The following is an 11,710-nucleotide window of genomic DNA, read 5'->3' on the forward strand; positions in this document are numbered from 1 at the left end:
CAAAGGGAATGAGTTCTCCTACTCTAATAGGATCTCCAGAGTGTAATTTAGTCAGAGGTGCACTTGATATAGAAACCTCTGAGTTTGCCATTTCACATAATATACTCTTGAGATGCCAGCACTCTTTTGTAGTCAAACAAAGAATTTTGGAGTAGTACCTATTTGGATATATAAAAATATTTGGGGAATTAAACAGATTTTGACTGATTTATTCGATTTTAAAATTTGGAAACAGGCCACACACACAAGCTGTGGTGCTCGCGGCTTCAGGCTGGACTACGGACAATCTATGTCACCATGGATAATTTATACGAGTCAGTCCAGCAAACACTTCGGTCCAGCACAAGTTATCTTATGCCTTTGGGCTGTAGAGTTAAAATCAATGCTTGTCTGGCTTTTTTAGATTATTTTTCACCCCCAGTCCACTGGTGAGTGTCTCTAAGTGTCCCATTCATTTTCTCCATAGGGGAATTGATTTTGAATGATAACTTTCAAACCTTTAAAGACAGACCTACTGTGAGCTGCATGGTTGTTAATAGATGGTTTATGCTTTTGTTGAAGCAGTCAGTCTGCATTATTTAAGCTTATTTTTAAAATAATTGTGTTTAACAGCAGAACAAGTGGTGAAAAACTACATTACACATGACACCAGAGAGTCATGACAAGTGAAACTCTCTATACTCTCAAAACACCTAAATATTTGTTTTTAATTTGATTATGCTGTGTGCAGTGCTTCATGTGATTATACCTCTTTTCATCAGTAAAGCCGTTAAAGGGATAGTTCACCCAAAAATGAAAATGTGATGTTTATCTGCTTACCCCCAGGGCATCCAAGATGTAGGTGACTTTGTTTCTTCAGTAGAACACAAATTATGATTTTTAACTCCAACCGCTGCCGTCTGTCAGTCAAATAATGCGAGTGAATGGGAACTCTATCAATAAGAGTAAAAAAAAACTTGCATAGACAAATCCAAATTAAACTCGTGACAACACATTGATTATTGATAGAGCTCCCATTCACTCGCATTATTTGACTGACAGGCTGCGACGGTTGGAGTTAAAAATCATCATTTGTGTTCTACTGAAGAAACACCTACATCTTGGATGCGCTGGGGGGTAAGCAGATACACATCAAATTTTCATTTTTGGGTGAACTATCCCTTTAAGTACACAGTCTTATACCTTTGAGTTTTTGTCCAGATTTCATATACTTTTTTGCTTCAAATCAAAGTTTGTAATGATTCACCTCATAGCGGTTGGCTTGGTTCATGGCTTATAACTCTTTAACAAAGACTTTTTTTGAAATCCCGATGGGAGAAATGAATAGGAAAAAATATTTTCGGAACAACACCACTAATAAAAGTGGGCGGGCACTGTTGCACTCTATTACCTGATTCTTTGGAATACTTGCTTTTGATTGGTTACGGCAGCACAACTATTTTTATATAATGACGCTAAATTGTATAATTGACCACTGTCCCAAACTTCTTTAAAACATAGCCATGTTAGATGTCTCGTATCATTCTGCAGTATGTGGAAGCCTTGAAGGAAAAGCAAAAACTCTTTCTCTTTTCTCTTTTCCTTCTGTGTGTATCAACAACAAAAACATTCAAATTTGCCCCAAAATTGGCAGGAGACAAAATTCAGAGGCAGGAATTTCCACCTTTTTGTTGCAGACTTTTCATATATAATTTGCCGTCTCCACTAGAATGAAATGTTTACAGAAGTGGAGGTACTGAGTCAGACTCTTAGTGAGACAAATGTGTGATGGCTGCTGGGTCTGTCTCCAATGGCCTTTTCCGTAATGTCTCGTCGTCATCAGAGCTGCAGGCTTCTTGATTGTATTAGCTGTGTCTATGGGTGTGGTGGGTTCAGTACCAATGCTCTGTCTAATGCTGACCAGAGGAAGAGATGGTCTGCATTGGTAGAACAAGGGGTTTCTACATGTTTTACTTGATATGGTTATGATATATAAGCAGAACTTCCTGATTGGTAAAACTGCCAACATTTAGCTACCACTATATACAATTGTAGTTATAGCCATCTTAAAGTTGCGAGTCATAATAATTGGCCTTGTTCTGCTGTTTGAGATGCACATAATTCATATTCTGACCCTGAACTTGATAAATACAATATTTAAAATTTTTTACTCTGTGAATATTTTGCATAAATGGAACCTTTTGGCTTTGATGTTTTTAGCAGAAATACAAACATTCAATGTTTCAAACCTTACCTCAAAGCTGTAAATTGGTGGACTTCATGACAGAATAATTTGCACTGCACTCTGGTTTACACAAATGTTTTGTGCCAATCAGTTTTTGAAAAGATTGAGCATTTCAGTGCCGAAGTCAGCTGGAATAGAGTGCAGACACCCCGAGCGCAAATCTCTCTACACGATGATTCATACCTTCCCACTCTGTCAGGGGCGTTTCTAGGATGTGGTCACCAAAACTGCCTGTTTTGGCACGGTGGGGATCGACTCTGAGAATAGTTGCCTCTAAAGTTGCAATTAAAATATAGAGGAAAGAATGTTTTCAAGTTGTGCATGATGACAGTGGCATATAAATTTAGCACCTTAGATAAACTCCACCTCAGATTAAGATTAGTAACTACAAGGCACAACCTAGAGCGGGGGTTTTCAAATGTTTTAATCCCATGAACCTCTAAATGTCATGGACCCACTTCCAAAAATATAAAGGCAGCTGCATTTAAGAAAAATGGGTGTGATATTATATTTAGGGGTTCAAGCGTGTAGCACTGAAACCCTATATTGTAAATGTTCAAATTTCCAAGGATCAGCATTCTCCCAGACCAAACCGTAAGTCGTAGAGACTTGAAACTTTGAGGGCTGGTAGTACTTGCACCGTCTACAACGTCACCAATGCTCGCCCCAATAGGCTTAACGGGGGCGCTACAGCCGTGGAAAGTATGAAATCGCTCATTACTCCTAAATGTTAGGCATAGACTCAAGTGTCTTCTCTCATTGAAATCCTTGGCTCAAGACGGACAGAATGCATGTCTCGGATTTGATTGTCGCTTGGGTGAAATTTTTGGATTTTTTGAAAAACCTACTTTTGCGAACTACTTTTTCGAGGTTTTTTGGCCCGATCTGAACCAAACAAGTGCAGCACGATTCTATGAAGTCTGATTGTCAATAATTATCCAAAAAAAGTTGATATTTTGATTCACGGTCTCTAAGGTCCGCCAAAACGTTCAAAGTGGGTGGAGCCACGTTTGCTAAAATGACTATAACTATATGACTATAACGGAATGAGATATTTGCACGAAACTCGGCGCACATATGTACGGAGCCCTGCACATGACATGCAAGAAAAAAAATTAAATTGTGCGCACGATTTACCAATTCGTTCCCTCGATTTAATAAATTGTGCACACGATTTGCACATGATTTATAAATCGAAGGAATGAAATAGTAAATCGTGCGCATGTTTTAGTAAATCACGATTTAGCCTACTATTTTTTTCCTGCATTTCATGTCTGGGGCTCTTTACATATGTAAGAGCTCATTCTGTGGTCAAGTGAAAATGGATGCAGTGACTGGCCACTTGGTGGTGCTATAACATGAATAAAACTTAAAAATGGCTATAATTACGCAACATGACGTCTGATTGACTTGAACATTGGCATGCGGCGTCTTTGTCCAAGATGCCAAGACTACTTTTGAGGACATTTGCGTATCTCGAAAAACATGTGTAAAAGATTGTAAATTACGCAAATTTTGTTTGCACACGCCCACATTCATACCACATGGTAGAACTCCTCATTCAGAACAACTTTGCCTTTTTTAAATTTATATATAAAATTATAAAAATGATTGCACAGATTCTTTATTACATTAATATCTTGAAAGGCTGATTTATGTGGCTGTAAACAGCATAGTAACATTCCAGCATCAAAGAAAAACATCAAGGTTATGGGTTCCATTTCCAGGGAATGCATGACAAACTGATGAAAGTGATAAAATGTATACCTTGCAATGTCAATCCAAATTGCTTTGGATAAAAGCATCTGCCATATGCATTAATGTAATGTCCTTTGGGAAATAAAGAAAATATAATGTACAGTCATCTGGTCGTTATCGCAAAACAAACCCCTTCAGGGTGATGTAAGACCCTGACGCAATTCAGAGAGGCCCTGAAGCGTTTATTTTGTGAAAATGACCAAGTAACTGTTAGGCTTGCTGCAGTAGTCGGTGTTAGACGGTGTTAAACGTGACTGTTGTTTTGCTTTTTTATAGAAATAAAAACATTTAGTTCAGTTGGACAACAGATTCTACAAGCAGCTTATCGTTTATCACATGACGAGTGTAAGGAGGGATGACTTATTATTTACATGGCTTTTACCAAATAGATGAATAAATGAGGAACGATAAATGAAAATAGCACATCTGTGTTGGAAATCAGTGGGAAATTACTCACCCTCATGTCGTTCCACACCCGTAAGACCTTCGTTCATCTTCAGAACACAAATTAAGATATTTTTGATGAAATCCGATAACTCAGCGAGGCCTGCATAGCCAGCAAGATCCATAAAGGTGCTAAAAACATATTTAAATCAGTTCATGTGAGTTCTAACTTAATATTATAAAGCGACAAGAATATTTTTTGTGCGCCAAAAAACAATATCTAGTGATGGCCAATTTCAAAACATTGCTTCAGAGCGTTTTGAATCTTTTGAGTCGAATCAGTGATTCGGATCGCGTATCAAAGTGCTGAAATCACGTGACCTCGGCGCTCCGATCCACTGATTTGATTCGTAAAGCTCCGAAGCTTCATGAAGCAGTGTTATGAAATCGGCCATCATTAGATATTGTTAAAAAGTCATTATTTTTTTTTTGGCACACAAAAAATATTCTCATCGCTTTATAATATTAAGGTAGAACCAATGAACTGATTTACATTTGTTTTTAATAGAGGAAATGTCATTGCTGGCTATGCAAGCCTCGCTAAGCCATCGGATTTTATCAAAAATATCTTAATTTGCATTTCGAAGATGAACGAAGGTCTTACAGGTGTGGAACGACATGAGTAATTATTGATATTATTTTCATTTTTGGCTGAACTAACCCTTTAAGCATCTTTATACAAAACTATATGTCCGCAGAATGCTATGACTGACCAATCAGAGTCAAGCATTCAAGAGAGCCGTGCAAATAAATTCACGGTTCGTGCTTTGACATCTCCTCCCAGCAGATGCCTTGATGTTCAGCAGGTAGCATAAGGCAGATGGGGGGATGGGCAGGGAGCTATAAGAATACATAAAAGGGTAAATCACTCAGCTTCTTTTTACGCATTGAGCTTTGGTTATTAACACCGCATCATCCATCAAGTTGATGCATGACGAATGAAGCCTTGTGCTTCAGATCTTCCTCTGCCTGTATTTCACATCTCACCCAAGACTGTGCTATAGGCTGCTGATGAATGATGATCAGCCGCTGTGGGCGTGTGTGTAGAAGCCGTACGGCATGCTGCGGACGATAGTGGAATGTGTGTCTTAACGTTCATCTGTTGAGGTGGAACATGCATCGCTGGAAGGTCGTGGTTCGTCGTATGGTCAGCACAATGAGAGGCAAGCACTGGGCTCTATTTATTGTGGGTTTTCTTGAGCCACAGAGTGCATTTAAAGATTTTTGATGGTGAAAAGAGTTCAAATATCAATTTCAGTCATCGACCGATATGGGTATTTATTTCCAAAAATGGGTATTTATTATGGCAAGAATGAGGTTTAATTTTATCAATTGAGATGTAAACATATATACTGAAATTATTGCATTTTTATAACCAATAAAAATGTGATGTCAATAATTTCAAAATGGCAAAACATCAATAAATATGGCAAAATATTGGCAAATTCATCAGCCTAGTCCAATGCATTATATATGTATACCTGATGTTCACAATCACATATTTTATGGGATTAAAAAAAAAAAAAGAATTTCAAAATTTGCAGCTTTTTATGAGAATTTTCAATTTTAATGAGATGCAGAAATCTTTTACACAATTTATACAACAGAATTATTTTGATTATCATAACAGCTGTTACTAACGCAGCAAATTATTAAATGTATAAAAAAAAGAAACGTTTTAGAATATATTTGTGAGATTCTGCCACTGATATATAATCAATCAATTGCATATTCCCACAGTTAAAGTATCAGGAGCAGATCCAGCCAGTGTGATGAGAGCATCTGAAGCAGAGATGCTGTGAGATCAAAGCACGTAGTGTGTGTGTGTGACGCGGCCCCTGAGAGGTGACAGATGAAATACAAATGCAGCGTACTGTACCTCTCCTGGTCTGTCTGATCTTTGGACTCAGCATGGCTGCCATCGATGGGCTTCACTTCCTCTGCTCTGCATATTCCTCCTCCTCAGATCTTCTCTGGGTACATTCTCCCTCCTGCTCCTCTGCTCCGTGGCTCCCTCTTCCTCTCCTCCTCACTCTCTCCTCTCTTCCCCGCTAGCTCGCTGACCTCATGTTGCAGGCACCGGCTGGTTGGGGGCTGGGGGAGGGATTCCTCTCACACACACTGACGCGCGCACATGCTCACTCTCCGGGTCTCACACACGCACGCTGGTCCACACCCACCAAGCGTTGCATTATTCATTATGCGCTCCTCTACATTGACCAGTCAGTGTGTGTGTGTGTGATTACAGCAGGCTGTCCAGAAGAGCAAAGCCGCCCACCTTCTAATTGGTCTCAGGCATGTGTACTCGCGCTCCCTCCATCTCTGGGGAATCTGCCTCTTTCATATGCGTGCGCACACATCTCCATTAGGAATGTGCACTGTTGGACTAGTCCAGTATGTGTTTTGCAAGTAACTAGTCAACTGGTAAAATAGTGCTTAAGTTATTTTCAAATTGCAGATGCATGCACCAGAGTCCATTAAATCTCTCATATAAATCTTGCTGTTTTCTGAATGTGTTTGGTGCTGCTGATATGGTCTAATACAGCGGTTCTCAAACACATTTTACATGTATATATTGATATAGAACTAATTAAATATCGTGATTAATTGCATCTAACATGAAAGTTTGTTAATAAAGTGTGTGTATATACACACACATATTACACACACATTATATATTTACAAACTTTTCAGTTGATGCAATTAATCAAGATAATTTATTTTACAGCACTAGTATATATACATAACATATATACATATATACAAACACTCTGAAACAATTTTCACTCCAAAATTGTAATAGTAAAGTATATATATATATATATATATATATATATATATATATATATATATATATATATACACACACACACACACACACACACACACACACACACACACACACACACACACACACACACACACACACACACACACACACACACACACACACACACACACACACACACACACACACACACACAGTATATACACACACAAAAACAATTTTCACTCCAATATTGTAATAATAATAATAATAATAATAATAATAGTAGTAATGTATTATATATAAAATAAAATAAATATAATGTATTTAAAATATATTTAATATTATAAAATAAAAAGTATATATAATCATAATCTTAATTTGCTACAGATCATTAAACGACATTTATTTATATTTATATATATGTCGTTTAATGATTTGTAGCAAAAAAAGATATATAAAAATGTTTGTATATATATATATATATATATATATATAAACAAAATATGTATTTATAAGACAGCAATTAAGAAAAAGAATAATTTTTATTTTTTTTTTGTGTGAAATATCCTTTTAATGCATTTTTTAAAACAAGAATTGTCATAAGAAATGATAAATCTCATGAAATTAACTTCTTTTAAAACAATTATGGTGTAAGGGTGACATAGTCTAATGTTTGTGAATAAAACAAGATAATTTGTAGTATGCATCATATTTTTTATATTTTAACTTAAGTGATTTTTCAAGCAATCCATTACTGATTTTTACTGGATTACTGGTGTTATTCCACTGGACACTGGAGTGCTGAACAACAAAATTACACAAATTGCCCGTCTCAAATCTCCATTTAACATTCAGCCCACCCTTTTTCTCCTCCTGCCCTTGTCTTCCTTTTCTTCCCCTGTCTTGTTCCTAAGCCACCCCCAGTATGGCAGATAATAGCAGCGGCTCCACCAATGCCATTCAGTAAGCTCAGCCCTGTAGACCGCAGCTGGTCCTCAGTAAGGATGGGGGCGGGAGGGAGCCTGACGGAGACCTAAATGAGACAGCAATAAAAACCTCATTCAACCGCCTCTACCGCCACCGGGGCCGAGAGCTGCTGCTTCAGGCGCAGGGTAACCACCACTGACCTGCCAATTCCCAAATATACTCTACCATCTCAAATAAAGCGCTTTGTTCTCTCCCAGTGCGTGTTTGTCAAACCGTGCCCTTTCTGACTCCAAAACTATGTAAACATTACAGATTAGATGGTGCACTTCGTAATTGTACATACAGTTAATGCACCGTGTCTTTTATGCTTGCATACTTATCTAATAAAGAGATTCTGACAAATTCATATTGCAGTTTGTCTAATGTGAGTTCTGCCCGGAAAAATGCCCATGCCAAATGATTTATTTCCCATAAACATCATTTTTGGCAGATGCTATTTTGGAAATGCACACATCCTAAAGCACTTAGATGGGATGCATTTGACTGTCAGGTCATTCTATACCCCCGTGAGCTGGTTTGTTGATGATTTAGCTGTTTGTTCGAAAGGCTTCTTTGTCCATTCTCAAAAATGCATTGCGTGTGGTCAGGATGTTTAGTCTCCCGGGGATGTGTTTTTCCAGTCGGATGATCAGAGCACCACTGCTGGATTCTTTGAGCTTGAGAAGTGTTCTTGAAGTGGTACATATCATGTCTTTCATATCAAAGAACCTATTCGGCTCAGGCTAAAAATACATTACCTTGTAGCTTTACTGAAAAGATTGGGTGATGTATGTCCTTGACTGTGGGGAAATAAAATACTAAAAATGATTCATGATTTAAGAAAAAAATGTTTTGTTTTTTTCGATCACATTAATGTTGCAGTGTCAAACCCTCAGTCTATTATGACATTAGGGACCAAGTGTTCAATAAACCTTGGATTGTTCAGAAGAATTATGATTAGCGCTGCTCTGTTGACGGAGATGCAATGTCATGTGACTTATTGATTTTGCAAAGTATTAATAATTCAGGAGGGCACCTCCAGGGACATCACATGCGGTGATGGAGCAACAGGAGATGTTTATGGTAGATTTTCAAAATGATAATGATGCAGATCTTGAACTCGCCCACCAGAGTAGAAAACTATTTTATTTATTTTTCAGCAGACTTGAGAGAAATATCATAAATTAAACTTGTTTATGTAATTAAATGTGAATAAAACAACATAATTTCACACTCGGACCACCATTTTCTATGTAAAATATCAGTTCTTCCATACCATTTTGGCTTCTCTTTGATCCACTTTAGCCTAATAGCAGTGCTGAGTTTTGTTTACTTTGACTTCTGGTGGGAGTAATCGGATTACAGACCTCCAGATTCATTTCAAGATGCGGAGCACCAAATAACAATACTTCAAACCTCATGCGCTCTGGTTATTTGTGTTCATCCAGTTAAGAATAAGCATTTAAGCAAGATTTGGTTTGATAATAGGAACTTAGTTCATTCAAATTACATTATGCATGCACTCTAAAAAAGGTTAAAAACAACCTAAACTGGGCTGAAAATGGACAAACCCAGCAGTTGGGTTAAATGTTTGCCCATCCTATTGTTACTATTGTTTAAAAATGACTATATGTCTGGCTTAAAATGAACCCAAAATATGTTGGAAATTAAAAATCAGACACATAATTAGTAGAGGAAACAGTAAAAATCAAAAGATAAACATTTATTAAAAAGCAATTTACAAAATGTTTATTGTTTAATTATTATTCATTAAACTTGTATTCACTTCCAACATTTTTTGGGTTCATTTTAAACAAGAAATACAGTGATTTTTAAACAATAGTTGAGTTAAATAAAACTACCCAGCAGGATGGGCAAACATTTAACCCAACCCAAGTTTGTCTGTTTTCAACCAAGTTGGGTTATTTTTAACCCAGCATTTTTTAGAGTTTAACCCTACTGTACCAAAAGAAAACAAAAAGTCTGGACATTTCATATATCTAGAGATGTAATATCTCTCACAGTCTCACACTCTAAAAAAATGCTGGGTTAAATATGGACAAAACCAGGGATTGGGTTGTTTTCACCCAGCCATTTTTTCAACCAATTTTTTATTTATTTTTTTAGCCAGCAATATACACTCTAAAAAATGCTGGGTTGTTTTAACTCAAATTTGGGTCAAATATGGACAAACCCAACTGTTGGGTTAAAAAATGCATTTAAAAATTTAACCCAATGGTTGGGTTTGTCCATTTTTAACCTAAACTTGGGTTGAAACAACCCAGCATTTTTTAGAGTGTAGTAATATAGTAAAAGGCATGTTTTTGCTCACCCCTAAATAGGGGCAAATTTGTGGGGTATTTTAAGCTGAAACTTGACCAAACCAGAGACTTATATTACATCATGTGAAAGAGGGCATAATAGGTGCCCTTTAACCCAACCTCTTGGGTTTGTCCATATTTAACCCAACTTGGGTTGTTTTTAACCCAGCATTTTTTAGAGTGCACAGATTTGATGTGAGTGTCATCTTGTGTATTTGTTATATTTACTGACTAAACGGAGAGACATTTAAAATGCCACTTTTCATATCGAGCAGATTTTCAAAATGTGAGGAAATCAATAGGATTGAGCCGAGTGTTAATTAGGAAACTGTTCCTCAAGAGAAACGAGAAAGAAAAAAAAATCAATATGGACATAATTGTATTTACCTGCGCTTGTTCTTCACAACATAATAGATGATGGTGAACGCTCTCTCCATTTACAGTCATCAAACTCATTTTAGAAGACCCTTTTAAAATGACTTAAATTACATTTCTGAAACAGTATTTTGGTATTTCCTGAATAAATATCAGCTTCAAGTAATTTACATTTATATTCATTTGTGTAGCATAACACTTTTTCCAAAGCCTTGACCCCTTTATTAAAATATGAAGTGTAGCGCTCACACTTTCCAGATCAATAGAGCTCCTCTAGGGGGCAGCAGTGAGAACTGAGGCTGTTTAGAGCTTTGCTACTCCCTAGTGGTACATAGAATCTATTGCAGGATAAACATACCACTTACACCTCCATAAATACATTAACATGAACTTCTGTGAAGGTCCATCACTACGTCTTGTCTGATACAACAGGCTTTTGAGGACGAGTCCGCCCCGATAATTAGAAATTAGAAATGACAAATTGTCCCTCCAATTTTTGAAAGTCTTGCACTGCGGCACTCCATTACACTGTGATCTGTATGTTGTTAGGGTGACAAAAAGGTTTAAAAGTTACATTTTTAGTCTGATCTGCCTCAGCAGTAACAACGCTTGTCAATGTCAAAATGATTGCCAATCAAATCAAAGTAGGCGGGGTTTACTGTAAGTAGAGCGTCACTTTAATGTTAAAAGATTTAAATAGCGAAACATTTAATGCATGTCAACTGTTTTGCAATAGAAATGTTTAACAACCGACAGTAACGTCCAGTGATGCAAACTCAAATATCTCAAATATGGCCGTTTTGAATTAAAAATGTGCTTTTGCATGATTCAGGTCATTCTGAAAGTGATGAA

The sequence above is a fragment of the Chanodichthys erythropterus genome, chromosome 19, assembly GCF_024489055.1.
Source record: "Chanodichthys erythropterus isolate Z2021 chromosome 19, ASM2448905v1, whole genome shotgun sequence".
Classification (NCBI taxonomy): Eukaryota; Metazoa; Chordata; class Actinopteri; order Cypriniformes; family Xenocyprididae; genus Chanodichthys; species Chanodichthys erythropterus.